This window comes from Strigops habroptila, chromosome 7, assembly GCF_004027225.2.
Source record: "Strigops habroptila isolate Jane chromosome 7, bStrHab1.2.pri, whole genome shotgun sequence".
NCBI lineage: Eukaryota > Metazoa > Chordata > Aves > Psittaciformes > Psittacidae > Strigops > Strigops habroptila.
The window spans coordinates 8,107,574-8,131,153 of NC_044283.2; the positions used below are offsets into that span (position 1 = coordinate 8,107,574).

At 42.0% G+C, this 23,580-nt stretch overlaps 1 long non-coding RNA gene across 1 annotated transcript; it reads left to right on the forward strand.

Annotated features, from left to right (window-relative positions):
- The first annotated feature begins 12,537 nt into the window (after positions 1-12,537).
- Positions 12,538-22,138, forward strand: LOC115610940. Its single transcript, XR_003992402.1, has 3 exons — positions 12,538-12,694; positions 14,306-14,478; positions 21,907-22,138. It is a non-coding gene; the product is annotated as an uncharacterized LOC115610940 (long non-coding RNA).
- Positions 22,139-23,580: the final 1,442 nt, after the last annotated feature.

The following is a 23,580-nucleotide window of genomic DNA, read 5'->3' on the forward strand; positions in this document are numbered from 1 at the left end:
TTGACAAGAAAATTGCATGCTTTAACAAGAGCAGGAGTGGTTTGTTTTGTGCTGCTGAAGCAATCTCTCCTGGCAGAGCATGTCAGCTATCTCCAGCTGATAGATGCTGGCAATTAGCAGTGTTTGCAGAAGGGCAATATACCCCAGGTCTTTATTTGTATAACCTTTATAAAGGAGGCAGGAGCATCAAGAGCCAAGATTGCACTCTCTAGCTCGAGCTTTATTGCACATTTCATGATAGTAAAGCACAAGAAGAAAATCTATATGTTATCTGAGAGACCCACGGTCTCCTCCAGCCTTTTGGAGGGACCAGCATTGCTATGGCAGATTGCAGTGAAAACCTCTCCTCTGGCTGTACTGCTGCAAGTGCTACAGGCTTGTCAAGTCTCACACAGCACAGGACTGTCTCAGTGTTAGCTGCCTGGACTTTAGGCATATCATCTGAATTATTCATTCAGAATCACACCAATGAGACATGCCCTAAAGGACACTCATATCCCTTTAGCATCTCAAATGCAGCTGAACACAGATGAGTGGGCAACCCTTAGCTCACTGTAGATACCTACATGTAGACAGCTAGAGGTAGATGTGTTGAATCCCACTCTTGGCAAATAGAATCACAAAATCAGTTTGGTTGGAAAAGACCTTTAATATCAAGTCCAATCATTACCCTAGCACGGCCAAGACCACCACTAACCCATATCACTGAGGGCCTCATCTAATAATCGCCCTCCAAAGTCAACTGAGAAAGCAGGGCAGGTGCCTATAGAAATCAGAAAAAAATCCATGAGGGATGTTGCTGTAGCTGCTGGAAGTAAGACTAATGAATCTCTTTTGGGGGAAGTGCTCTATATGCTGCACGGACCCAATTACAAGTTAGCAATTGTTTGTGGATTTCTACCATGGAATGTATTGCCTCCCATACCATAATGCAATAATCAAAATTATATGTGCTTTGCCCATCCCAAGGCAATCTCTTTACTCAGCAAATCTACACAAAGGGCCATTTTCTAGTTGGGCATTACATCTAGATACCCTTTGGAAAATAGATGCAAAGTTTTGGCTCCAATTCTAGCTCAGTCCATATCCCACAGAAATCTTGGCTTTGCTTTGGGAGCCATGGAGAGGTGGAGGGAGGCATTTCACACAAATTTGCTGGTGTGCACCTTGATCGGGCATGCATGACAGCAGATTACTGATGAGGAGGAAGAAGAAGAGGTTATTGCCAGCCAAAATACAGGTGCATAGTTGCCATACGTATGTCAGGCATCCAAGAAATGAAGGAAATACACTGTGGGCTGTGATTAGGCCCCAACAGTTGATACTTCTTCTCCTTTTCTAAAGGTTCCTATAATGTCTTTAAGAGCAATCGTGCTCAGGGTCACTGGCCAGGCCAAGCACAATAAAATAAGTTGGGCTCCTAATTCTCAACAGATTGCAGCAGTGCCGGGGCACATGGCAGGACATTGCACTTCCAAACCTGACACAGGCTCCCTGACCCAGCCAGAATAAACTGGGTTCCAGTCATACCTCAGAATAAACTTTAGTAAGTTTAATAAACATCATATTTAAATGTATGTGGCTCTGTGTGTAAACCACTGTAACCAAACTGAAGCAAACTGGAGCTCGTGTTACAAGCACTGTGGAAATATCAGCATTTGGCTCTTTTAACAGCCCACTGTTTGTACTACCAAGCAATGAGCACTCCAAATAAGAAGCCATAGCAGACTTCACCTCCTTCTAACGCCTACTATCTAATGGGGACCAGATGCAAAAGGATATCTTGCCTGCAGTGAGTCAGAAAGGTGGTATGCATCCAAAAGGGGACAACAGGATGGTACAGGGACCTGGTAATTCAAGGGACCACCACTTGCTTCTTTTGACCTGGTAATTTAATCAGTCATCTCTGACTTGCATGAGAACAGCATGAGACAAAAGCACTCTCAGGGCATCATTTAAAGTCTACAGAAGTCTGCAGTGGGATATGTTTTGGTATGGGGTGTTGGTTATTTTCAATTTATGTCAAAATCTTTTTGACTGGAAGTTCCCTAGTAATTCCCTGGGATATATTTCATAGTGACTTTAATCAGGTTCATGCTCAGGTGTAGACATCATATTAAAAGTGAACAATACCAGCTGCCTGTGTTCTATTACTGTTCAGATTCCAGAAGTTATTCCCCTTGATAAGAGGACAACAGGGTTTTATGGGTGGGGGAGAAGCAGTCTGTCTAGCATATGCCAGAATTTGCCATTCTCATTGGGAAACCAAAGGACTATAGTCTAGATGAAAATACTTATCGATGGGAAAAAATGGATTGGAAATATTTATAGAATCATAGAATCATAGAATAGTCAGGGTTGGAAAGGACCTTAAGATCATCTAGTTCCAATCCCTCTGCCATGGGCAGGGACACCTCGCACTAGACCACGTCGCCCAAGGCTCTGTCCAACCTGGCCTTGAACACCACCAGGGATGGAGCATTCACAACTTCCTTGGGCAACCTGTTCCAGTGTCTCACCACTCTCACAGTAAAGAACTTCTTCCTTGTATCTAACCTAAACTTCCCCTGTTTAAGTTTGAACCCATCACCCCTTGTCCTACCACTACAGTCCCTGATGAAGAGTCCCTCCCCAGCATCCTTGTAGGCCCCTTTCAGATATTGGAAGGCTGCTCTGAGGTCTCCACGCAGCTTCTCTTCTCCAGGCTGAACAGCCCCAACTTCCTCAGCCTGTCTGCATACGGGAGGTGCTCCAGCCCCTGATCATCCTCGTGGCCCTCCTCTGCACTTGCTTCAACAGCTCCATGTCCTTTTGATGTTGAGGACACCAGAACTGTACATGATACTCCAAGTGAGGTCTCACAAGAGCAGAGTAGAGGGGCAGGATCACCTCCCTCGACCTGCTGGTCACACTTCTTTTGATGCAGCCCAGGATAAGGTTGGTTTCTGGGCTGCGAGCGCACACTGAAGCTAGCTCATGTTAAGTTTCTCATCAACCAACAACCCCAAGTCCTTCTCTGCAGGGCTGCTCTGAATCTCTTCTCCGCCCAACCTGTAGCTGTGCCTGGGATTGCCCCAACCCAGGTGTAGGACCTTGCACTTGGCTTGGTTGAACTTCGTAAGGCTGGCATCGACCCACCTCACAAGCCTGTCCAGGTCCCTCTGGACGGCACCCCTTCCCTCAAAAAACAGGTAATAAAATATTACTTGTTTTCCCTCAGAAAACAAGTAATAAAAATGGCTTGCACTCAAGTTGGAGGATGTACTGGGTGGCCTTCTGAGGCAACACCAAGATCAAATGGGCTTGGAAGAAATTTTTCTTTGGAGGACAGTGTTAGAACTTAAAATTATCTTCACAAATTGGAGACAGAGACTGAAAAGGTAAGGGAGAAACTCACAAAGGACAAGACACCCCACTTAGGCATAGGTAATTGTCCAAACAAATACAAGAGCAACTGACCAGGTAGCAAAGTATCTCACTACACAGGCTGTAGTGAGACACAAGCTGATCAGAATCACAAACATGAGGCTGTTCTAAAGGCATAGGAGTGTATATAAGCATGAAACATCCATGAAGGAATTCTTCTATTCTGCTTAACATTTACAAAACCTCTTAGGGTTGTGTGTTCAGTCCTGAGCCATCTTCAATGTGTAAAAGGTTGCTAGAAAGGGAAAAGTTGTAGACTGCTTTTTATTCCTGATGTCCATGATTCGTAGAGCAAGATGTTATCTTTTTCATGACTGTTTTTCTTTGCTTTTCTGTGCTCTGTGTGAGCAGTGTGTTTGTTTTTTATTCTAACACACACTTGGTTAGGAACACTGATTTATTTGGGTAGGTGGGTTACAGATGTGCCTAGACTTCACATGAAATACTGTGCAATGGCACCTGTGTGAGATTGTGACTGCAATTGTTGTAAGGGTTTGGATACATGCATAAGCAAGCACACTTATCACGGGGGTGCAGAGTTGCCAGTTACACATTCCCAGCAGCAAATATGAAATAAAACCCACTTTGATTGCTGATGTGATGCAACAGCAGTGAGCCAAAAGTACAGACTTCCAGCTCTGCGATACACACCACCCAGGAGGCCAAAGAAAAGTGGTACTTGTGTGCTGTAGCCTGATGTGTTGATCCACATCCCCTTTTATGCACACACACACACTTCAGTGTCCTCCTATTGCCTCTCTGCACCAGCAGAAGCAACACGGGCAACAAGGTGGGAGGCGAAGGCATATGGCAGGAAAATGAAATCAGACACATCCTATGGGGGTTTCTTTAACACTGAATGTTTTAAGCTTAATCCTATTGATTTCAAAGATATTTTAGAAAAATCCAGCTTTAGATCTGTGGACAGAAAAAGGGTGCACTTAGGAATTATTCACAATGGATAATTGAATCCTTTCTTGCACCTACCACAGCATCCCCTTGACCACCGACATTATCTTGCTAAGCTGAGTGGTGGGAAAAGCAAAACACTTAGAAGGAGATAAATGGGCTATATTTGAGCACTGTATGCTTGATAAATTAGCTGTGCATCCAGGCTGCCTTTCATCTCCATAGGACGGAAGGGCGTTTCAGAAAGCTGTGATGTCCCAGCCAGGGAGACAGCTATCTCTGCAGTGCCAGAGGCAGCCAGTGCATTAGCCCCTTCGGCTATCAGCACATTTAAACAAAGCCATCTCACAATTAGCACTTTGCTATTTCCTCATCATCACGTGTAATTTGGGGATGCTTCGAAGTGGGTTCATGCCCTTCATGTTGCTGCTCATGACACACAGCTGTGGTTTCCAACCAACAGTGCATGAGGGACCAGTTTTGTAAATGTTACTTGAGTGGTGCATCCTTTTTTAACAGGAGATATCCCTCTCAACGAAGGAAAAACTGATGCATAAAATGGAATCCCCCATGTCACCATGAACTTACATTTCTTCAGATGTCTATCCATGTATGAGGATCTGGATGCCTGTCTTGCTTTTGCACAAAATGCCCTTCTGAGAGGATGTAAGTGCTCAAAGTGTGAGGTTTTGAGGGGTTTATGTCTGTTGCCAAAGTAGACTTCATGAATTACCATCAAGGTTGCAGCAGGTGGAATGAATATAGTGAAAACTTCACACATGTAGGATCAAGAGATCAGGACATTACTGATGCAAGCTGATCTTACAAGATTCCCATCATTTTGGGCATATCAAGAATCAAGCAATTTTTGTGCTAATTGTTCTGCCTTCAGGTCAGAACCAGAACGCAAGATTCTGACTAGTTTGCACACATCCTGCCTTGAGGCATTTTAACCTGGACTCTCAGAAAGCTAAGCAGGGATTCACCCTTGTTTAATTCCTCAGCAGCGAAGCCATGTGCTCAGGTCCTCCAGTCCAGCTGAGACACAGTGTTGGAACTAAACAGAAGTCAGGCTGAGGAGCTTTTAAACTCAGTGGCATCAGAAAGCCCGGTTTGGTTGGAAACAGAAATCCAAATTGCAAAGGCAAAGTTTGCCATCACAGGGGGAAAATGTCATGATTCAACAGGCAAGACAAGGAAAGGAAGATATTTTATACAGCAAAATCTCTGAAAAAGTTGATTTGGGTAGAATCAAAGTGGATTCTTGTCTGGAAGGTCAAGATCTTGAGTTACATTTACTTCTTCCTCATAGACAAGACTCAAACTAAAGAAAGATATTTTAAGTAGGTGGATTAAAAATGCTTACCTCAATTTCACTGATAGACAATGGAATATCTAATGGTATTTATAGGTGTCTCCCCTTGGAAAATTTTGGGTGTTTTTTTCCTGTAAAGGATATTCCTGTTAAAAAATAATTCATGATCCAGTCCAGTGAGATCTAGTCCTAATTTCATCTTGTTTAAGAGTGTAATGATAAACAGGTTATAGGAGAAGCAAATCAGGCCCCTGTGGAATCTGTGCAATTTTATGCAGAATGTTAAATGTGCATTATTGTTGTTATTATTTTTTAAATAGCAATTAAGTCTCCCAAGTAAGTGGAGAAACGTGCTATACGTCTTTTTCATTAATCTCTAGGATGCCCTTCACTGATGGTTTTTTTCCTGGTTCTAGCTAACAGCAGCTCAAAGAATGAAAGCACAGCTTTCATTCATGGCATGTACTTCCCCAGTTTTCCCTGGAGTGCCTTGGCACCATCTCGCAATTAGTGCTGCTTGGTTAATTGGTGTATCACCACTTTAGACTCTGAAGAACTTGAATTAAGCTTCATGAACTTGACTTCCAAGGACAAGGGCTCTTAAAGAGCAACAGCACCAGAGGAACAGCACTGATCAGCGGCTTGAACAATTGAGATGCCCTAAGTACTGTGTATGGACATGTCTCAGTGTTTGCTAACACCAGGGAAAACAAGGGTTTGAAAACTTCATGAGACAGTGGCCTTTGAGACAAGAACAGAAAGGATGCACAATTTACATCCTTTACAGGTTAAATTACAACCTGACAGGTTAAAAGTGTCAAAATATTTTTATCTTCTTTTTGACCTCAGTAATCCTGGAATTAGGAAGCATATTTTTGCTTGTGAACACACATGTTTTGTACTGTACATAGCTAGGACGTGGCTGGAAGCAGGCTCTTGTCTGCTGCCTAGTCCTGGCTGATTCTAATAACCAAAGGTAGAAAATAGCCCTTCACTCAAGGGAATACCCAGGCAAACAGCAATTTTCTCAATCTAAAGAAGAAAAATGTCCTCTTTAAAACAGAGTTAATCTCAAGCGTCATGTCTGAGAAAATAAGACCAAATTCCCAGGATACCTGTCAGCTCTTGTGCATCCGTTACTAATGATGAGCAAATTTGCTTAGTTACAAACCAGGAGTGTCCCTCTGCTCTTCCCATCAGTGTCCACAATCCGAGGCTACAGGATCACCACTTCAGTAAAGATTTTGTGTTATTCTTAGTATTAAGCACTTAACTTCTCACATTTGCTTCTATTCATGAGAAAAAAGTCAGGTTTTCCTATTGGAAAATTTCCTATTGGCCTAATGGCCAAGCTGAAAGACTTTGAATCTTTAATTTTTTGTTGTTACCACACGACTCTCCTGTCTCTGCTGCTGTGCTCTGTGCTGGTTGGGACTCTAACCCCTGAATCATCACTGGGAAGCGACTGCTCTGAGCAGCTCAGTGAAAAGTTTGAAACTCTTTGGTGGTTGCTGTGGTTTCTTCTCTCTGTTTTGCAGGGCTCAGTTCTTTCCTGGTGTTCAGTGAATGACAAATATGTCCGTTTAATGTGGTTTTGTAGGGAAGTGTGAATTGTGTCTGCTGATACCTGCTTGTCAGTTTAGGCTTTCCAGTAACTGTTAAGCAATTTCCACCAAATTTGACAGAGGAATGGGAGTCTCAAAGATTTTTTTTCTATTATATGTCTACAAACTTCACAAAAATCATTGTGTGGGAAGGAAATAAAAGCCCAAATTTGTGTTTCCTACTGTGGGAAAGCACAGAAGATTCTGTCTTTGCAGCTTTATTTGACAGCATCCAGCTAATGAAGCAACTGATGTCTACTGCTGGCCAAGCTGCATGTGGGTAGCTCCAGCACTGCCACAGCATGACCTGCCTCTTATCCTTAGGCATATCTCAGGGGATATAGCGCAGAGTGGGGTGAGTATGTGTGATACAGGGGGACACAGAACAATTTCTTTGAAATGTATTTTTGCCAGAAATCAGATTGGGATGCAGCTTAGTGTGAAAACAAAAATGGCATTAAATATTGGTTCTGTTGAAACCAGCAGGAAGAGTCCTAATGTTGAATTTGGGCCACATTTTATAATAATGTGGCAAAAGAAGAAGTTTCTAAGACTGAAAATTTCTGCATGCAACCAGATAATACCCCAATCATATGGTATGTGATTCAAAACAGTCTTCCTTTGGGAGTTGCTCTTTGTGCATAGAGTTTGGACTTTTGTTTGTCTTCCTGAGACTCCATTGCCCCCACAGATCCAAGCATTTGTCCTCCTAAACTCCTTGTTTTGTCTCAGATGAATGAAGAAGCCAGTTCTCAGTTGTGACCTGAAGGTGGGATGCGTTCACCCAGCACTTGCTGCTGGATGTTGGGTAGGACACAGGTCCCTGTGCTGCCAAAAGGCCTTGATGGGAAAACACCCACCTGCATTAGATACTCATCTTAGAGTTCCTGAATCTCCCTGTAGAGGTAACCATCCATGCCTGGAACTATAAGGGAAACCCTGATATTGCGCTGAATTCCCCAGTTTTAGATAGCTGTTGGGGGGTTGGCAGGTTGACCCAAGGGCATGCTGTAAAGCTTCATTCCTGTATGAAACGCTTGAGGAATCCCCATGGGCAGGGTTTTATGGTGGGAAGTAACAGTCTTCACCTGACTTGTTTTGAGGTTCACCATCAGTATTTACAAAGCAGTGAAGGTCAGCACCACTCTGTGTTATGCACAGGGAAGAGAGCAAGCTCCCTTGGTTTTGGGAATCTGAGACATACTGAGATGTTTAAAAAGAAGTTTTCAATTGAGCTTACCCTTTTCTAGCATTTAGGAACAACCATCAGCTATTAGCTGTCCCTCCAGCTTTTAATGCCTATGACCAAATACTTGAAGGTATTTCTGAAGTGCCCAGAACTATTTCAGTGAAAGTGGCAATTACAGAAACGATACTGCTTCCAGCCAGAGATTTCCCACAAGATGAGAGCACCAGACAGCCCCTGGCCACAAGTAACAGAAATTCGAAAGAAAATAAAGGGTTTATTTAAGAAAGAGAAAGATCATAACTTTATAATAACATTATTATTCAAAGAAAAATACTTCCTTATGAATTTGAAAAACCACTTTAGGCTTCAGGGTTTTGGGTTTTTTTTCCATGCCCCAAATGCAATTAATTCCAAACCATGAAATAGATCATACAATAACATTAACTGGATGTGGGTGTTGTTGGTTCCCCAAAGACTGCAATTTCACCCCGGTCTGCTAACTGGTTTTCAGGATTACACCCTGCAGACTTTGAAGGTGTATGAGAGAAAACAGCCTAAAACACTGCCTCCTGGCTTTCTCCTCGTTGAAAAAGAAACTTTATTGGGGGACACATCACTACTTGTTATTTTTCATTTCAAGTGAGAAGAAGAAATTTATTTTCTCTTGGTTCCTCCCAGATAATTTATACATTTGTTTCAAATCTGAAAAATACTGAAGAGTTGACTGCTATTGTGGGTACTATTTTTGACTATTCTACACATTATATTTGTGCAAAATGCTATTGTTTTTGTGGGTGTAGTGAAAAGTCACTCTCATGTTCAAAGCTGTCCCAGAGTTTTTTTCTGCAGCAGTGAACTTGTCCTTTTTGTCCAGAACAGAGAAATGACAACATTGTTCCAAATAAATTGAGTTTAAAGACACCAAAACCATTTCATTGCCAATACTTTTAGTTTTTCATTGCAGAGAAGTTGCCTGTTTTTGAGAAAGGCTGAGCCATGAGTGGCAGGCCCATGGATTAATGACTGATAAAGATGGCATTTCTTGCTGGTGTGACCTAGGTGGAAAAGCAAAGAAACTAAGAGCCAAGACCAAGCTGGTATTTAACCCTAAAGGAAATGTCATCATGGAGATTACTATTCTCATTGCAGTTTGTTAAGAAAGTACAAATCATTCTATTTTTCCTACTCTGTTTGCTGCCCATTATGCTATTGTTGCTGCAAGAGTTTAGTTATATAGGGAGCTAATGCACATCTAAGGAGGGGGCAGGGAAGAGAGACTTCGTTGCCATGTTTACCATATTGAGCCACCATGGATTTGTTCCATCATTAGATGGTGGGAAGTCCTTACAAGGCATCCTTGCAAAAAGCATCATGCAAAAGTTACCTAACAAAATATTGTCTTTCTTAACTGGCTGTATGTGATAATTCAGGACACGCTGTGATCTCCATAGAGGATGAGAAAAGAACATTAAGTATGCAACATTTCATATTTAGGCACTATTAGGCACTAGTTCAGCCAATCTTATGGACAATCTTGATTTTCCAAGTGTTTCACATACACTTGAACTTGCATGTGCTCTACCTCTGGACCAAGACTTTGGATTGTTGCAGTGCAGGGTTTTGTCAGCAAAGCATTGGGACTGATACAGCCTTTGTTAGGCTGATTTGGTTTGAGATAGTTCATGTGTCTAAAAGTTTATGGCAAAATAAATTGTCTGTAAAAATTGGGGTTACTTTTTTTAAAGGGAACACAGATTGTGCAGCTTTGCTCAGTCATATCTGTTGAAGTTGAGATGATACTTTTTTGAACAAAGTTATTTTTGATGCAACGATTGGTAGAGAGACAAATGACACTATGTGGTTCTCTGAGTTTCTATTCCCAGACTGCAGAATGATTAAGGAATGAAAAAATGCTGAAGAACAACTCTTCAGAGAAGATCAGAGACCTTTCTTACTTGATAAAATTCTTTAGATGTGGAAATCTCTGCTGGTCTGTGGAAATGAGACTGAAACTTGCAACACCCACAGATGAAGTGACATGTTCTTTTTAAGGCATGCAGTTGTTTGTGGGAGAAATTTTCTGAAATGTTTAATTCCCAGATTGTTCTGCTGGTGTATAAAAGGTGTATTCAGCAAGGGTTTGGTCCCAGCTGCTCCCAAAATAATTTGAGTGTATGGGAGAGGTGGGCCAAAAGTGACATTACATGAATCTTGTGTCTTCCTAGTCCCTGGATAAACTTGCTTTCTGGCATGAGTCTGAACACTGTCTAGCAGCTGTAAAACATGCTCACCTACATGTGGCACATAAGGAAGCTTCTTCATGCATAGCACTGAGACAGGAAATATGCCGCAGCCAACCTCCTTCCCAGAAAAAAATTAGTACTATGAGTAATAAAAATGGCTTTTGTCATGATAGACTTTGAGATCTCTGAATGAAGCCGAGTGATTGGGGTGGAAACAAAGAGGAGAAAAAAGAACAGGAATGGGCCATATTTGTTCATATCACTTCCCAGATACTACTCAGTTACTCCAGCACCAGCCCATGGTGAAGGGCAGGATCAGAGGCTGGAGCAGTGCAGTAACCTCCCAAACAGCTCTGGAGTGTAGTTTACTACACTTACCTTAATACTAGTCAATCTTTTCAAAGTGTAGGAGAGCTGTCTTCTTTTTTTTGGACATTTTTGCCTAGAACAGATTTTTCCCTTGGCTCCCTTGGGCAATCTGCCACATTAACTGGCAGATCAGAAAGTGCCAAAAAACTAAGGGGGGACATAGACATTAAACTCAATCCTGTCTGAGAATGACAGTGATGTCTCTCAGGGCCTTTTTGCTAGGCCCTGAAATCTCCCAGCTTCTCAGACTATGGCATCAATATCCTTGATGGAGAGAGGTGTGATTGCCAAGGCTATAATGGTCAGAGTACTGCCAAGTGGAATCGCTCAGCAATGCATGTTTAGCATGGTCAGTGTTCCAGCTTTTTCCATCCATGCTGTGCTTTCCCCGATAAGAACCAGAAGAAAGAATGTGTTGTTTAAAGCTACTTTTTTTCTCATGCACTTTGCAAGAAGAAATAACATTCTAGAATTAATTTCCCCTTCTTTATTACTAAGAAGCAGCTTACTTTCAGGCATGGGTTAGAGGGACGAGAGTTGAGTGAGTTTACAATGGCAGACCATGGCAAGTGGGTTATTTTCAGCTAAAAAATAATTTGATAAAATATGTGTACAGTGTCACAGAGCTCTCTATACCAAAAGGTTCATTGTCGTTTGCAAAGAAGGAAGGCAAAGTTAGTTTGTGGTATAGTTATGGCCCCTATTACCAGCTTTTAGTACACAGAGACCTATGGGTTGGGCAATTGCTTTTGCTCCCAAAGTACAAATGGCTGCAGAGGCACATAGGCACCATACTAAGCTCTTATATATTTTTCCAGAGGGAAGAATTCACAGCCCTTGCCTGTAACCCATGCTCCTGAGACAGAGATCCCCAGTTACCTACAGGAAACAACACTGGCAGGAATGTACCTTAAATATACCCTGTACTCTTTTACAGGTAAAGACCTGAGTCCAGTATCCCAGGAAGTTTCTATCTATCCTCTGGGATTCATAGCTTTGAATCCTCCCGCAAAGGGACTTCTGTGTCCTTTGCTTCAAGAACAAAGGAAGGACTTGACTTTCAGAACATAACTGTGTCAGGATGACATGCACTTTGTCATTGCCCAAGCCTTAGAGCCCTCCTCATGGTGTTCAAGTCCACTCCATAGCCCCAAGTCTGTAGCTGTTTCTGGAGAGAGAGGAGTTGAAGGTTTCTCACTTGATGAATTACTGGAAAAAGCAAAAGATTTATGAGAACAGAGAGAACATGGATCAGCCTGACTCTGACTGGTGGGGTAAGTGCTCCAAGACTTGCTTGATGTTGTGTTCAAGTATTTTACATCACATTCAGCAAAACACAGAAACAGTCTTTGAGCAATGTCAGAATCGCAGTCTTGCTCTCCCACATAGAGCCCTTAGGTTATAATGTCATGTTTACTCATTCCCACATGTTCACAGAAATCTTTCATTTTTGTACATAATGGCAGAACTCCTACTGGATAAAAGTACGCTGCTTCCCATTCAAGTTGGCTTGTAGCTAGCAATTAGGACACTGTTCAGAAGAGGAAGGAATTTGAATTTGATCTCTCTGAGGCAAGGACAAGAACTGAACCTTGGTTTCCACATCTGAGTGACCTCCCACCATCGAAGAGTTGGAAAGGTGAGTTGGGTTTCATCAGGAATTTTATGGGTACATATATTCATATGTATGGGACGAAGGGACAGTTAGTAGCACATACCTCTGTGCCATATCTGCCAGGCTTATTCAGATGTCTTGAGTGCCCTAGGACATTTTGCACAGCTCCAGACTGTTTAGGAAGATTAATCGCACTTTAGCTCTCCATCAAATATCATGGGAACGTAGACATATATGGGGACTCCTAAGTAGTACATGTCTAATATTAGAGTGAGTGAATGCCAAAAGGGAATTGGTGGCACTTTACCAAGCTATGGCACAGTGCAGGGCGCTTCCTAGGTACACAACATCCTGGGGAGTTATGTGACTGAATCTGTCTTCCCACACAGAGCAGCTCTTACTGGTTTCAGCCATTCCCAAAGGAAGACTTACCCATCTGGGCTGCTCTCCTGTCAGGCCCCTCAGTTTGTGATACAGTCTTTTGTAGGGACCATGTCAAACCTTGCATGCTGAGGGATTCCTAGTGATCCCTATTTTCTGTGCAGTGCCCCATCCTATCCATTTCCTTTCTTGACCACGGAGAGGAGCCTTTCCTATGGTTCCCCAGCAGAGGCAGGAGGTTATATATCATCCAGACTTTCATTCCTGGAGGGGGTACAGCCTCATTTCCAGCCCAGACTGTGTGAAATGCTCTTGCCAGGGAGCAGTTGGATGGAAAATCCATTTCTGTCTCCTCTGGGCCATTGACCACCGCATGCTCTCAGCCTTGCTGTACACAGGCAGCAGGAGCGGCTTTATTGTGAACTTGGAGCCAGCAGCTTTCACTCCAGACAGCAATGACTGGATGCTGTTCTCCTAATTCCTGTGTTCAACTGAGTAACACAAAAGCCATAACAATATATTTTTTTATTCCTCCTTATTGTGGTTTTATTAGGCATAATGTCCAGCTTTCTTTGAGTATTTTGAATATCTGGGCACACAGACACATTTTGTTGTATTAGTTCCCTGTAAAGCAAATGTTTGTGGCGCACGGTATCTTCATGGCTGTACAGATATATTGATTTTGTCGCTCTCCTCAATAGCTCTACACGAATGAGGCTTAACATGCCAGTGAGGAGAATGATAACACGGGGCTGACACCATATCCAATTATCCTTTACAAAGCTGTAACACATGTTCAATACCTGAGTCCATGTAAGCCCTAAAACATGATACTCTGCTAAGACATGCCCCAGATGTGAAGGGGAACTCCTGTGTTTGGATACAACAGAGGTTTGAAGGTTTCTATCCCTTTCACCCACCACTGCTATCATTGACACAGAAATCAGTGACACTTACTTATGCCTACTAGTGTGTTTAAACAAAGAAATTTTCTTAATAAATAATTAATTTATGAGTGCAAATAGAAAATTATTCCAAATTATTTGCTCACCTGGGGCCGTCGAAGTGGAGTTAATCTTGCCTGACTGTAAAGGGGTTATGTCTTAGTTAATGTCCAGAAATATTCTTCTTTCTTAGTCAATTGAGGCAAAGAATCTCTTGCAAGGTGTAATTTATACTGTCCTGAAAGCAATGTTCAATAGAGGCTGGATGAACAACACCCTGAAAATACCTCTCTGTCTACTGACTTTACAGATATCTTGTAAAGGGGGTAATTCAGATGTTGACATCTACCACAAAGGCACCTAAAGTTGGTGAGATGCCAACTGGGTTGTTGACGGATGCCTATTCATCCCACCTTGGCAGTGTCAGTGGCTGTGTATGAAGTATCTGCTGCTAAAGAACATCTTTGGAAGCAGCCAACCAAGGTAGGTTTTCCTTTTTCCATTATTCCAGTGGAATACTCCTGAGTCAAGGAAGAGTTTACACTGCAAACTCAATCTCCTCAGCCCTCTTTTCCATCCTCAAAAACCTGCACCAACCTGAAGAGAGAAGATGGAGGTCTGGAACTTGTCTGAGTGCTACAAAAATAACAAATGCTGTTTGCAGAAAACACCACACTACAATAGCCCAGACTGTTCCCATATCTAAGATTTTCAAAGTGTTACGCCAGAGAAACAACTATCATGGTGCTTAGAAAAAGAGGCAAACAAACAGGTTATGTTAAGGTGATTTATCTGTCATTTGCTGAGACTACTTCTCACATATGCCAAGGAAAGGTGGAGAGTTGGGATTATTCACAACACAGATTAAGAAAATTCATGCCATAGAGAGCAGAAACCCAACATCAATATTTGTAAAGGATACCTGCAAACATGGCATGGCAAGGGGAAGGAGAGAGTGAAGCTGGAAATAACCCAGCCTCCACGTGGCACCAGGGTGTGCTATATTTCCATCCCAGCCTGGGAGAGAAACTCCTGAAGTCCTGGTGTTTGCTCTTTCAAAACCTGCCTGAAACATTGGAGCAGGTGCAGGGAAAAAAACAACAAACAAAACCTCAAACCAAATGGTTTGATGACTGCAGGAAATGCTGTGCAGTCAGCCCCTCAGTGAACTCCAATTCTTTATTTCAGTTTATCAAAAAAGTTGAAACAGGGCTTGACTGCACTGTGTAGTTCATTGTTTTTCTTCAGGATGGATGTGCTGCCTAGCCAGGGCAGGAAGCTAGAACAAGGCAATTCCAAACTGGAAATAAGGCACATTTTAACTGTGAGGTTGATTAACCGTTGCAATGAACCATGGAAAGATTGATAGATTCCTTCATTTCTCAACATCTTCAATTAAAACTGGATGACTTTCTCGAAGAGTTATTTTGGCCAAACAAAACTTGTTGGAATTCTTAAAGGTTGCATAGTAGAGGAGTTGCTGAGGACTTTTCTACAGGGAGGGAGGATTTATATGACCACTGGGTAGTTTATTATTTCTGTTTACTTTTTGTAGAAGAACTTAAGTAAGAGAGATGCTTGAGATAAGAGCAGAAACAAATGAGCCAAGCCGTGGCCGTCTCCTGAAGATAAATGTCAGTTAAAGTTATTGTCCCTAAATCAGGTACAGAGTTTATCTCAAAGAACCTACATTGTGAATATGTTCTGGAGATCTTGTTCATTATTTAGACACCCTTATAAATTTTATTTGAATTCTTAAAAAGCAAAAAAGGAATTTCAGAACTTCAGAGTTGCCATAGCTAATAACTAATGAATTTGCCTCCTTTCTCTCTGATTTATAAGTTCCCTTAATCATAAACATTCCTCCAGTTTTGCTAGCTGACCCAAATCAAAAGGACAAAGTCAAAGATCGTTGTTGCACATTTTAAAAAGCAAGACTGTCTCCTTCTCAATAAAACATGATAGATTCATGGCCCAGCACAGAATTCACAATCATAAAGCCAGGTGATAGAGGTTAAGCACCACATTGCAAATACCAGGACTTTAATTCATAAATCGAAGAATAAAACATACTTAAAGAAAAAAATGGAGTTTGCAATTTTACAAACTATTGACCTCCCTCGAAGCTGGACCTGCCTGTTTGCTGCTTGTGAAGTACCTGCTTCCAAAATGAAACAAAGACTAAATAAGCTGGACTGTATAAGGACCTGATACTCAAGAAGCCAAACACAGTTGTATTCTATTTGTTTCTTTAGGCATTGCTGTGTACATCAAAGCAGACAGTTCGCTTGATCTATTTAGCAACAGGTTTACATAGTGCTTTACAATTGTGGCCAAAAAAAAAAGGGAACTCAGGAATGTAAAAGAAATGTTCTCTGTGTGCTCATTTTGTATAAACCTATTTATTTTAACTTGACACTTGCCATGATGAGGTGGAAAATCCCTCCTTCCACTTTCTGAAAAGCTGTGGGAATACAAAGCCAAATGATGTGCTGATAAGTGCAGTTGTCATCCCACTAATATTTCAGCATCCATGCTCACTGCTGTAGGAATTTCCCCTGGATTGTAATATTTATTTTCCATTTTGCGCCTCTCTTTCTGTGGAATAATCACGTGTGGAGCCAAGGTATGCTGGTGGAAGATCCACTGGCTGCAGAAAGTAACCTGCAAAGAACCTGTACCAGAGTGATTTCTACTTTGTTCTCCTACTCTCCTTCTGCAGCACAGAATAACACAATTTACCCTAATTGTATTTTTATCCTTCCTCCTTTTCAAGAGATCTGTTCTGTGTGCTCCCCTAGTACTTTCTCAAAGCAACTGTTTATGACTAGTCTCTGCCATCTGCAGAGTTCTGAGGGGCGAACTGGGACCATTTAACTTAATTTTGGATGAGTGTGTGTGCAAGGTAAATGCACTTGAAAAAGCAGCTTCAATACAAGGATCACATTCATGCACACACTGCAATTTCCCGTAGCTTAAATGAGGATTCTTTTTATTAAAATAAGAACTTAATTAATACACATGGGCATTTGAGGATCAGACTCTACATACTATTCATATGGACTTGATTTAAAGATACTGAAATTAATCAAAAGTACTGATAAAGGAGTCTGTTTCTGGTGGGAATAATACACTGATAACTTTCATAGTTAGGGTATGCAAAAAGTTATGACTGGCCTCTCATAGATCAGAAATAAAAATAAGAAGGGATGGCAAATGTCCTGTGGAGAGTTTGATCCCATCTAACCTGAGTCCTTGGTCTTGGGCTTGTCAGTCCATTACAGTGTTAATCCCAACCCTGAGAAAAGGAAGGGGTACTCTAGGTCTACTTTGTCTGTAAGGAGGGTGGTAAGATTTCCACTGGTTGAAGACAGCTCTGTTTTGTCACTTTTCCACCCTCGGATGAATCCATCTCATCTTGTTTATCCCAAGGAGCAAAGCAGCATTGGAGCTGTATAATACTTGCATGGAAGATCGAGCTACTGTGGGAATAAGTAAAGGACTTAAGGGCAAACACTTGGTAAACACTAGACCAAAAGAACTGGAATTTTTTGTCTTCAACATCATTTGAGGGCTGTCTGGAAGTTCAATTCAAGACCAAAAGAACTGGAATTTTTTGTCTTCAACATCATTTGAGGGCTGTCTGGAAGTTCACTTCAAGACCAAATTTACTATCCTTAGAGGCAGTGCACCTCAAGGGCACAAGCTATGCAGGGCAGTGGGTGGATGTTGAGGCATTTCAGAGGAGATGCCTGAGGAAGCTTAAACCTTTGTCTGCTGTTATTATCCAGCTCTAATGCCTCTGAAACCATTTGAATACTGAAGGGACATGAGCCATGAGCATTCCCTACAGGCTGTGTAGAACTTATCAGTGACTGTCTTGTCTTGCTATAAGAGTTCAACTGTCAGTATGAAGGAAGAAGGAAGGTTTAGCTCCTGCAGCTCCTGCAGGCAGGGATAAGTCACTGTGGGGCATCAGTAGCTCTCTGGATGAGGGGACATTTCATGGTAGGAATCATTCTGTGTGTATTCATGTCTCAGAATCTTCTGCTGCAACCTCATCTGAAGAGTCATCCCAAAGTCCCCAGAATTGATCCAGACTGTTGCCAATAAAACGCAGCTTTGGACCAATGTTTTTAATAAAAGAGTTGAAAAAGCAGCTGTCAATTTTGCCAGGCAGATCCCATTCAGCCCTTACCTTCAGCCTTCTGGGTTACAAAGGCAATGTGTTCATGAGCCAGCTCCTGCAGCCATTGCTTGTTGGTGACTTGGAGACAAGTGATGGTCACCCCAAGATCTCTTGTGAGACATCTGGGTTGGCAAACCAAATATCCAATCTGAAATAGATGAAATAGATCTTCTAAATAAGTCCCAGTCCAGTTTCCAACATGTCATCATATTCTCCAAGGAAGAAAATGAATAAAGCAAATATCCAAAATGAAGCCTATACAGTCTACAAATTAATTTTGCTTTAAGTAGGACTTTGGAGTTGTATAGACCTTCCTCCATTGTATATTTTCATCTATTTCATCATAAACAAAGTAAAAAGAAGTACTGACACTCCTAAGAACTAGTTAGAATGCAAATTCATTGACCTATGTTTGCCAGATGAAAGCAAAGTGATGTGTATGTGTGAAAACTCATTGCTGTTGTGCTTGGCCTCTAACTAAAGAAAGTCTTTTTTCAAGTGCTGAATGAATTTTGGTACTGCCCATGAGGCTGTCACTTTACACAAGTGTGTGCAGTCCTCTCCTGTTTCAAATTTGTCAAATTTTGGGTATGGTAAACAGATTTTTTTTCTTTCTCTCAAATATTTTGCTTCCTCTGGGTTTAGGAAAAATAATTAAAAAGAGGAATTATCTCTGTCACTCACTCTTTGAAAGGGCATGGTGTGTTTTTGACTCTCTCATAAGTAAGTGTGCTAATTTTTTTGAAAGGTTTCCTTTATTCTTCTTGTAAGTAGAATGTATTGGTGGCCAAAACAAACACAGAAAGAAGCCAAAGAAAGAATAAGATATATCTACTTATATGAATAGTCCAGCAAGGGAAATCTCCAAAAACTACTGTAAGTGCTATAAGATTTCAGATGGCAAACTCATCCAAAATTAACGCTTAACAAAACATTCAGTTCTTAAACACCAATAGGATAAAAAGAACAGCTTGCAACAGTAAAAATATAATCCTTCTTTTAGTGTGGAAGGACTGTAGTGTGGTTAAGGCATTGGCTTTGGAGTTAGGAGACTGAGGTTTAGTGCTTCTCTCTCCATAGTGACCCTACATAAGACTATTAATCCTGTTGTGCCTTTGTAATTTATGAGAGAATGGTCCTAGCACTTCTTTCTTATCTGTTTACTTCCCTTAGATTACCACCTTCTTTAACTATGAGCTTTCTGCTATCATGTCTGTATGGTGTCTTAAACTAGAGGCCTTGATCTTACTTTGATCTATGCAGTAGACTTTTTTTTTTAATTAGATGAAGTGGGGTTTTAACAGAAAATAATCTTTGCTGAAAGTTTTTTCATATGGCCCCAAAATTATACTTTTTGTAAAAAAACAGAATTTTGGGAGACATCTTCCTTATTGTAAAAGCATCTTGAAATTTCAAGATCTAGCTGAACTCCTATTTCCTTTCACAGGAAAGGAGCTGGATTGCCATGATGTTCTAATCTATTTCACAAATTCTGACTTGTTATGTGCTAGCCTTTTGTAAAGGTGGTTGGTGTAAATATTCAGTATTAGGTATCTAGTCACAGGAAAACATGCTCCCTATGCAGACGAAATCTGTAAAACTGACCTTTGTTTTGCTCTTCTTCATGTCATTGCTATTTACAGAGAAAAAAAGAAACAACAAACAAACACGACACGCATGCTATTTTTGCATGCAAAGGACAAAGACTAAAGAAAAATCCTATTGTACATGAACCATTCGGTTTGAATAAGCAACCTATTGACCAATCTATTGACCACACACACATGAAATAGGGACTATGCATTGTTGCATGAGAACGTTTACAAAAGCAAGCAAGGTTTGAATAAACTTGATCCATCTATAAAAGACTCAAACCCAAGCAGCATTTCAACAGGAAGATGTGAGCAGGGCCCTAGCTGAGCAGCGCATTGGCGGGGGAATGGTGTGTGCTGACGTTCTCCTTTAACAGTTCACCAGCTGGCTGAAACCAGACACAGAAAACATGAATCTCCAGAGAGCTGCTCTGTGAGAGTTAGCCAGGATGGAGCTGCCTTTTCACAATTACAGCCACCAGCCCTGCCACCCTGTCTCTATTTAGCTTGAGCTGTCAGTCTGATGCTTGGGAAAATCCACTGGGCAGTGCAGATTTCATAGGCTACTTTGTAAAACAGCTGTAATGCTGTTTTGCCCTTAACATTTTCTTCTTATTTAAATATATTATACACCCATCCACAAGCCTTCAATGTTGTTCTGGTAGGTCCTGAACAAATGGCTGCTAAGAGGAAGATCTGAAATGTAAATAAGCTTCCTAGACCAGATGGATGGAGAGTAGAGGAGGTATTCACCTTTCAGTCAGCAGCCTGGGTGTGCAGAGGTCAGGATCCCCAAAGGATGTTTGCTGCAAAGGCAGTGGTAGCAGTCTCCTCCATCCAAATCACATCTGGTAGACCCTTTGCCATGGGCTGATCCTCCAGCTGCCCCACACCTTTTTCTTGTCTGCAGTCTCAGTTTTATGCACCATCACACAGACATGCAGCTGGTAGGGAGCCAGGAGATGTCCTGTTTCAGCTGGAGCCAGAGGAGTTAATACAGGCAAAGGCAGGCTAAAGAGGGGTATCCCCCTGAAGCCTCTCTTTGCTCTGCTAATCTGGCCCACCTTTCTCCACCCTCGTTGGCCTTGATAACATCCCATCAGTTACTGCAAATTTGGACTTGGCTCTATCTCGGTATTTTTTTCTCTTTAAAGTGCAGCAGTTTGTTTTTAAAGAGGAACTGATGAAAGCTGTTGCTGTTCTTATTTTTCCTTTCTATGAACTGAAGTGATGACAACAGAGTTTCTAGTAAATTATAACATAGGCAGTCAGCTCCAGATTAGTTTTGAAGTTGGGCTTTTTCTGGGGAGCGTACAAAATACAGCCAGACAAGATTTAATTAAATACTTGTATTTCATAACTGTAATTTATCTAGCTCAGTATGTACTTTCCCATGGGTTTGTTTGGATGCAGGGAATTTTTAGCTTTCAGACTGCCAGCTCTGTACAGGACAGGTAGAAAACAACCAGTAACAGTGCTGACATGCCCACACTGTGTCCCCTTCAAGGTCCTCACCCCGATCCGAAGTAGCCGCCTCTAAGCATAAGAGGATAGTTTCCAGGCCACTTAGCATCTGGTCTCTTGCTGAGCCTGCCAAGACTCTATGTTTACCAACTGAAACAAGCCAACATATTTTCATTATATCTCTTACTACTGTGACTTAGAAATAATTCCATATGGTTGCAGTCTTGCTACAGCTCTTTGTAGGCTGGATTTGGAGCTTGTTGGTGTCAGTGGAGAAAGTCCCAGTGATTTCAGTGTTTTGGAACAGACCTGTGTACATGAGTAAGACCTTAGCAAAGATGCCATTGCTCACCGCACGTAGAACCCAGCTCTTTGTTCCTTCCCACTTATGAGTCCTGTCATGGTGGTGAGATCTCCTAAGCAATACGTAGCCATCTGGCATGGCTGCTACTTGGGTGGTGCTGCGGTCTCTGTTGGGTGCATTCCTACACCTATGTTTGCTGCTTTCCAAGACCTGACCTAAGTGCTGGATCAGTCCTTTCATGGAAAGGTCATGTTCCTACCCATTACCAATGCCCATCACTTTACTGCAGAGATACTGAAATAAGAAACTTACCTTTTTCAAAGTATTTTTATACAACACTTTCCTGTTTTTAACACTTGCAGATTCATCTGTAACGACTGCATGAGCTGCACTTCCATCTCTCCAGATCAACTGAAGAACAGTGCAGTTTTCCTGCCAATCATCCCAGAAATGCATAAGAAAAGATTTATATGTCCATACATACTGTCTAAATACTTTTGTGTATGAAACTCATTCTCAGAATTAATTTGTCTGGTGGCCTGGAAAATGCCAGTTGTCCCACATGTAATGAGGATAAACGAAAAGTTACTTCTTGCTTGTGATATCTGTTGAGTGGTCAGCATAGAAGGAGTTTGGTAATGCTTGTCTGTTCCCTCGTGGACTGGTGCCTTCTACGCAAGGAAAAGATGGCAGCATGCCTTGGGGCTTTGGGGAGGGGAGTCACAACTCTTCTGTAGAAGAAGTTACAGGCTGAGTGGAGAAGAGATGCAGAGCAGCCCTGCGGAGAAGGACTCGGGGGTGTTGGTTGATGAGAAATTTAACATGAGCCAGCAGTGTGTGCTCACAGCCCAGAAACCAGCCGTATCCTGGGCTGCATCAAAAGAAGTGTGACCAGCAGGTTGAAAGAGGTGATCCTGCCCCTCTACTCTGCTCTTGTGAGACCTCACTTGGAGTATTGTGTACAGTTCTGGTGTCCTCAACATAAAAAGGACATGGAGCTGTTGGAGCAAGTGCAGAGGAGTCCACGAGGATGATCAGGGGCTGGAGCACCTCCCATATGAAGACAGGCTGAGGAAGTTGGGGCTGTTCAGCCTGGAGAAGAGAAGCTGCATGGAGACCTCAGAGCAGCCTTCCAGTATCTGAAAGGGGCCTACAAGGATGCTGGGGAGGGACTCTCATTAGGGACTGTAGTGGTAGAAAAAGGGGTAACGGGTTCAAACTTAAACAGGGGAAGTTTAGGTTAGATACAAGGAAGAAGTTTTTATTGTGAGGGTGGTGAGGCACTGGAACAGGCTGTCCAAGGAAGTTGTGGATGCTCCATCCCTGGTGGTGTTCAAGGCCAGGTTGGACAGAGCCTTGGGCGACATGGTCTAGTGTGAGGTGTCCCTGCCCATGACAGCGGGATTGGAACTAGACGATCTTAAGGTCCTTTCCAACCCTAACTATTCTATGATTCTATGATTGTATGATTCCTCTGGGGGAAATTTGGGGCCCATGGGCACAGTGTTGGTGATAAGCAAAGGACTTCAGTGTTCACGACCTTTTACCTGGAAGCCCTCCTCAACTCCTAGAAAATTAATTGTCTGGAAAAGATATGAAACAGAATGGAGTTCCTCAAAGGGACTCTCCTCTCAGCTGCTGCGGGACCTGATAACTGAACACGTTTTATCCTCTCTCCTGCCTGGCTCCTGGCTATCTATCTCCCTTCCTCCTCTATAGATTACAGCTCTGCTTTTGCAGTATTTCTTAGCCTTGTACTTGGGATTGAAGGATGTTTCATGAATAGAAACAGAGTGAACAACATTCCCTATAACAGATGATACTGAATGTCACCAAGCAAAGGGGGGGAAAAAAGTAGGGAGGCTGCAGTAGACTTAATCAAAGCATGGCTGCAATTTGCAAGGGGAAAATGATAAACAGAGGTTTGGCTGTGCTGAGATTTTCTGGTTTTTTGTCCAGGAAAATTTGTAGTGTCAGGAACTGTAGATATGACACATAGTTGGGATGGGACATCTATTCCAGATGTTAGTGCCTTG